Raw genomic sequence first — 7,675 nt, 5'->3', positions numbered from 1 at the left:
TGCAGTGTGAGAAACATTTATTTAAAATAGTTTTTATCTTCCTCCAGTAAATCTTCTTTCAATTTACCGAACTCCCATTTAAAAAAAAGAAAACTGAGCTAATAACATGAATGTATTTTTGTATGATTGAATTAGCAGTAAAATTTTTTCTTGTGTGTAGTAAATGGAGGTCCAAAGGCCCATATGTTATATCCATTACAGCAACAAGAATACATGCAGGTTAAAAGTAAAAATACATCATTTTTTTTCCAGGCATTTCCTGCCTGGAAATCATATTCTGAAGATTCACGAAGATACTGCTGTATCTTTTTTTTTTCGACTCTTATTTATTTATTTTTGGCTGCGTTGGGTCTTCGTTGCTGTGCGTGGGCTTTCTCCAGTTGTGGCAAGTGGGGGCCACTCCTCATTGCCGTGCATGGGCGGCTTCTCCCATTGCGGAGCACGGGCTCTAGGCATGCAGGCTTCAGTAACTGTGGCATGTGGGCTCAGTAGTTGTGGCTTGCGGGCTCTAGAGCACAGGCTCAGTAGTTGTGGTGCACGGGCTTAGTTGCTCCGCACCAGGGCTCAAACCGGCGTCCCTTTCATTGGCAGGCGGATTCTTAATCACTGCACCACCAGGGAAGTTGGATAGTGCTGTTTCTTTATTAGAGCTTTTTGCTCTTCAATCTTGCTAACATAAGATTGATGATTTCATTTAAATTTACAAAGCTTCCTCCCACATGCACATCAAAAGCAATATTCAATATCGTTAGCAAGGATTCTATCACTAGGACAGTCATTTTGTATTCTCTAAGCATGATAGGAAACAAAACATAGGGTCAGTAGATGAAAGGGAGCATGACAGATCATGTTGCTTTTGATTTTATATTCTTCCTACGAATCTAATAAAACAGAAGATGAACAAGAGAAATTAATAAATCGTTAGCAGAAAAAAATCGTAGTAGTAGATCATCATTTTAGAAATTGATTTAAGTGATGGACTTTTACATTTATTTATTTTTGGCTGTGCTTGGTCTTCATTGCTGCATGCGGGCTTTCTCTAGTTGTAGTGAGCGGGGGTTGCACTTTGTTGTGGTGCGCGGGCTTCTCCTTGCAGTGGTTTCTCTTGTTGTGGAGCATGGGCTCTAGGTGTGTGGGCTCAGTAGTTGCAGCACGGGGGCTCAGTAGTTGTGGCATGTGGGTTCAGTAGTTGCAGCACACAAGCTCAGTAGTTGTGGCTCACAGGTTCTAGAACACAGGCTCAGTAGCTGCAGCACAGAAGCTTAGTTGCTCCGCGGAATGTGGGATCCTCCAGGACCAGGGATCAAACCCGCTTTGGCAGGCAGATTCCCAACTAATACACCACCAGGGAAGTCGCAGTGAAGGACTTTTAAAAGACTATCTAAAATCTAGACTTGAAATCACTCCCAATACCCCATTTTATTACAATAATGTGCAAAACAGGGTGAAAGGAGGGAATACACTTGATTTTTTTTTAAGTGGAATTTCAACGAGGGAGGTTCAGATTTATTATATCCTTAGAAAATAATGTTTTCTAAATATAAAGATGAGGAAAAATCAAAGACTTCCTCTTCAAATCTTATGTGTTGCTAATGCAATGGAGGAATAAAATTGAACATGTTGTTCTTATCCTGACAACCTATTATTACAGTAATTGTTTAATGTGACATTTAAAAAGCATCATTAAAAATGAAACCAAAGAAAATAGTTCTGTATTATGAATAGAATACTTTTAAACCAAACATTTAATCTAAAGTAAAATTACCACTAAGAACATTTACTTCTGGTTTACCTGGCAGGAAATAGAAAAAGAAAAAAAACCCAGTAAACTAAAATTTCATTCATGAATGAAAAGTTGCTTATCAGTTTATGAAGAGAGTTTGTCAAATTTTATTCATACTAACTTCTTAGCTAATTCATCTTTTTTAAAAGTAAATTTATTTATTTATTTACGGCTGCATTGGGTCTTCATTGCTGCATGTGGGTTTTCTCTAGTTGCAGCGAGCAAGGGCAACTCTTTGTTGCGGTGTGTGGGCTTCTCATCATGGTGGCATCTCTTGCTGTGGAGCACAGGCTCTAGGCTCACGGGTTCAGTAGTTGTGGCTCATGGGCTCCAGAGCGCAGGCTCAGTAGTTGTGGCACACGGGCTTAGTTGCTCCGTGGCATGTGGGATCTTCCAGGACCAGGGCATGAACCCGTGTTCCCTGCATTGGCAGGCAGACTCTCAACCACTGCACCACCAGGGAAGCCCTGGCTAATTCATCTTGTAGAAGTTCATATAAGGACTAGTGGATAATATGAAGGATAGTATCTTTCATAGCAGTTTTATAAAAAATTAAGACTGTGCCATTTATTTTCTAATTTTTTGATGACTCTCAAAGATAAATCCTGTCATGTCAACTCATGGTTTATGAAAGCTATTTCTAAATTGTACAAAACTGTATTTGAAACATGTACTTTCTGGTTCTCCATTTCCAGGGTAAATGGAGAATGAATTCAGGGTACACAGTGAATCTGACATTATAAAATTTAGAAAATTAGGATTGTAAATGATTATATTCCTTATATCAACTGCCTTAATGAACTTTTTAGGGCCAAATTATGACAAAATCTTTTGAAATTGACGTTTGTTAACGGCCTGAAGTAGAGATTCCTTATTAGCTGATTGAAAACAGATTCACGTGTTTTAGGTGCAGGTGTTATCACTGATATTTTGTTTGAAGAATTTAAGTGTTTGGCTCCTAATTTTGCAGGGAGTGCCAAGACTGTTCTAAATGAACAGTTCTTTAGTTCTGTTCCAATATGTATGCAAGCTGAGTGAACCAAATTGTGAGTTACATAGCAGGGATGAGATCAATTTGTTTGCAAAGATTTTAAGAGATGTAACCTCCGAATGATTCTTAGTATTGCCACTTAATGATTGCCACTTAGTATTGCACAACTAGAGTGAGTATCTTAGTTTAGATTCCCTTTTAATGGACCCTGAAACAAGGACTCAGGTGCAGTTGTGAGAAAACAGGACATGTGAAAGGAGGAAGGAAAAAAAGCTCTGAGAAGGGTACATTATCACAGTCACTGTTGTAGGCTTTGACTCCAAATTCCCTCTGGACACTTGAAAAGTCACAACACCTTTCAGAATGGCCCATTTAACAAAAGAGAAGCTGAAGTTATTAACCAAAAGCCTCTGCTACCCATTGTTTGAGGACTACCTCCCAGGGGCATCATCCTTGCATTTCTGGGCTGCTCTTATGGCCATATCAAGCCAGTTTTTGCAAGGGTAGATTGTTGGAAGAGGCACTGTGCTTAAATTTGGAGAACAGCAGCCCAAGATGAATCTGACTTCCATGAAATTTTCCACCGCGACTGAGGTTGAAAACAAAGATGGGCAGAGACAATGCAGTACAGAAAACAAAGGCATGCTCTACAGTGAGTTTTGAGGGGAAAACAAATGTACAAGCTGACTTTTTTTTATCAGCCCAACTGAATGCCGATCGGTGCCTGCTAAAATGGAAGACCTGTAGGCATTTGTTTTTTCATATGGTACCGTACCTACTAAGAGTTGCAGTAGTTTTTGAAGGTAATCCAAGGAATGTGACACTAAGATGAAGTCACCAGCAAATATTATATTATTGGTATACATCCATTATTTCTGAAAGGTGTGTCAGATATTGATTTATAAATAAAAAGGAACTTATTGAGTTATGGACCAGTTTCAATCATTAAGGATTACAACATGCTCTAACAAGAGTAGGGGCTTACTCTGCTGAATCCTGGAGCATACAGTCATAAGGAGGCTGTTTCTACATTAGGTAAAACAGTAGATTAAACTTGGCTAAACTGTACAGACTAGTTGTTCAAGATATTCAACTGAGATACCAAAATCTGGAGCTTTGCAATTAAAACACAACAACAAAACATGGAGTTTTAAGGAGGTAGCTAAAAAGTACTGGATCTATAATTTTGGAGAGAGAATAAAATATAAATACTTAATCATTACCAAACACAACCACACTGACATTTTTCATCAAGAAGAATAATTAAAAATCTGGGTTATATATTTAGACTGGGGCAACTATCAATTATCTTGTGCAGTGAAATACTAAGTAAATTATTTTAAATTAAAAATCAGGGGCTTCCCTGGTGGCGCAGTGGTTGACAGTCCGCCTGCCGATGCAGGGGACACGGGTTTGTGCCCTGGTCCGGGAAGATCCTACATGCCGCGGAGCAGCTGGGCCCGTGAGCCATGGCTGCTGGGCCTGCGCATCCGGAGCCTGTGCTCCGCAACGGGAGAGGCCACAGTGGTGAGAGGCCCACACACCGCAAAAAAAAAAAAAAAAAAAAAAAAAAAAAAAAAAAAGTCAGCTAAAGAGAATTTCAGAAGGTGAACAATAAATAGCCAAAGAAATGCCTATGCTTCCAAAATCATCTTAATTAGAAAGGTTCTTTGGTATATCCTTCGCAACTTCATAATTTCACTTTATTTTATATTTTACACCGAGAAAACATAGCCTACGACTTGAATAGAAAGAGACTTAAGGGAAGAACTGAAACTACAGCATCAAAGAACAAATAATTATATACAGTTATTAGATACATTTTTTAAACCTTCAAAGACAAAAAAAAATTGGTCTCTGCCTTAGAGGCATCAAAGTTAAGTTGGGCGGGTAGGCAAATAAACAAATTATTATAATCAAATATGCTAAGATTTAGGATAGATGAACATATAAGCTTTCATTGGCAGTAGAAGAAAAGGGCACATAATCCATGCCGGTATTTCAGGAAAAGTTTCCTATAGGAGATGATTTTTGTGGCCATTTCAGAACGACAAACAAGAGTGACCCAGGTAAAGAAGAGAGTGAATGACCTATGCAGAGAGGAAGCAGCAGACGAAAATACATAGAGCTTGAAATGTCATGACTCTTTCTGAAAACTCCAATTATAGTAGATTCTTACATTTGCCCAGGACAGGCTGTTCTTTGCAGATTCTCTGGTTTGAGTCTGAAGGTCAGAGATACTTTTTGAACCATGACATGAGAATTTTGATGGGAGGAATATTTAAGTTTAATTGCTAGAATCATTAGAATAAAGCTAATTCAATTGATGTGTTACCCTTTAATAAAAGCACCTGTTTTAAAGTAATCCTTCTAATTCCTGTTCATCAAATTTCATAAGATATTATTTAACTCTGAGATGGTCACTAAAGAGATTTTTGATAACAAAGTGGTGGCATTTATTCATTCTTCTGTTCATATTTTCAACAAATGTATATTTACTATCTATACTATTCTTATCACCTATTTTTAAAAAATAAAGTCAGCACCCAAATATTTCACATCAGAGAGGGCCTATCATGGGAAAAGATACAAAGACCAGAATGTCTATGATATCTACATTTTTCAGCAGATATTTATATAAACACACTCAAAATAACTTCACTATTTGCACAAGCATATTTATATATGTCATCCTAGTATCTAAATATGGGTTTCTAGGATAAAGTTATAAAATTATTCCCTATCCTAGAGTTAGCAATGGGTCACAACATCACACAAACAGTTCCTCTGGAATAAGCAGATCCTGTCAAATTCAAAGTTTAGAAATTTCAGTAATTTTATCTCCTAGAGCTTGTGACAGATATTAAACGAATCAGCTGAAGAGAAAAGTTGCCATGGCCACTCACTAGGGTAGCGGGCCAGAGAAACAATTCAGAGAACAGAGATGGAGCAGCAGAAGGTACTCTTTTGTTACACGGGTTCCACTGACAGCTATGTGACTGTTGGTGCGGTTCTCAGCCCTTGGGCTTTTCTGCTGGAAATGGACCCTCTCAAACATGTTTTGCTATCTATAAAGCAGGCACTTACTGGCCTCTTTCCACACAGCAACTTTTCAATGTATCTTGGCTCTAGGCCGAGCAGTCTAGTGAAATTCATTAATTTAATATTCATAGAATCATCTAATGCTGAAATTGGAAGGAATTTTAGAGGTCATGTAATCTAATCTTTGTATGATGCATGATTCACTATTTATGGACTGTAGGCCTGCAAGGCAATATACTGGGAATGTTCTCTCTGGCCCCCCTTCTGAGATCTGAGAAGCAGGTTCCAATCTGAGTGTCATTATAAGATTGTATAAAAAGAAAAACTTGATGGCCAGACTGCTGATGCTTAAATCCTGGCTCTGACTTGACTTCTGTGTCATTTTGGACAAGTTCATCAGTGTCCATATCTGTAAAATGGGATGTTAATAATACCCAACTCATGGAGATGTAAAGTTTTTTAGAGGATTTCTTGGCACTCAGTAATGCTCAATGAATTTTAATTACTATTTTCATTAAACTCTGCTCAACATATTTTCTCTTTCTCACAGCTATCACTTCTAACAAACTCTCAGTATTCTTTTACACCATCTCACCATGAAAAAAAGGATAATAAACGCTTGCTCTCTTTTGCCCACTGTTTAGGAAAAATATAAAGTTATCTTGTCAGTTAAGTTTAGCTTGATGGAAGTTGTATTCAATGACAGAAAAACATTTTCTATAAATCCCAGAAATCAACAACTTTTGGTAAGAATACCTCAGAGGCATCCTAGTTATGTTATCACCATCCAATATTTTTGAACATTTTATGATCACTTCCAATTTTTATATGTTCTGCAATGTCAAATATTTGTGTGAATGGTGAAATTATAACTTAAAAACAGTGAATCTGACATAAAATTGCATGCTTCTTTAAATGCAACTAGAGGCTACTGCGTTTTGTTTTAGTTAAGTAGGAAGACAGTGGGAGGAGGGACCACCTATATTTCATTCACCACTGTGTTTATAGTAGTGTACCTGTATATAGTAGGTTCTTAGTAAATACTGTTGAAACAGTGACCTAATTAGTTATTAAGATGTAAGATATAAATTTTGTAATAACTAAACATTAATAGAATCAGTAAACGTGTATTTTACAAAAGAGAACTGGCACAGGCATGATAAATTGCTATTATCATCAGAATGCAGATATTAAAGAGTCAATGCGTTCATTAAAAAAAAAAACAAAGTTTTAGCGGGAAAATCATACTTAATAGTCTCTACATATTTATTTGCTAAATAATGTGCATATTTTAATTTCCAAATGGTTTACTTTTGCTCGCTGAGCAGCTACTTGTGCTCTATGCATTCTCTAAGCTACATATTTTTAACAATGGATATATGAATGTAAAACATATCTTCAGCTAATAGCAAATGGAATTTTTTTTCTATATTCTCATCTTAATGGTAGATTCTAGTAAAAATATTTATTTGAGGCTTAACCAGTTGACAGATTGCATTTGTCTGTCCTACAAAGCTGAGTAAATTCTTTCAACTTTTTCAAACATCACAATTTTCTCCTCAATGTCTTAAACTGAAAAATGGCCAGGCTAGAAAGTTTTTCTGTGAGTTCCTTATAGAGACACATGCTACTTTTATTTTCTATAAATGATTATCTGATGGAGTAATTTTATTATCCATGCTTCTTTTAACACTTTGCCCTTTTATCCTTCATTCTTTTATAACCTAGTATGCTAAAGTATACTTTTATACTTCAGAATCTTACCATAATATTAGAGACTATAAATCAGGATTAGACACCTTCATGCTGTGTTCACAAATATATAATTTGTAGCTGTTATCACATTAATATATTTGTAT

The sequence above is a fragment of the Mesoplodon bidens genome, assembly GCF_964165515.1.
Source record: "Mesoplodon bidens genome assembly, chromosome: 6".
NCBI classification, from domain to species: Eukaryota; Metazoa; Chordata; class Mammalia; order Artiodactyla; family Ziphiidae; genus Mesoplodon; species Mesoplodon bidens.
Note: the sequence above shows the minus strand (reverse complement) of the source record.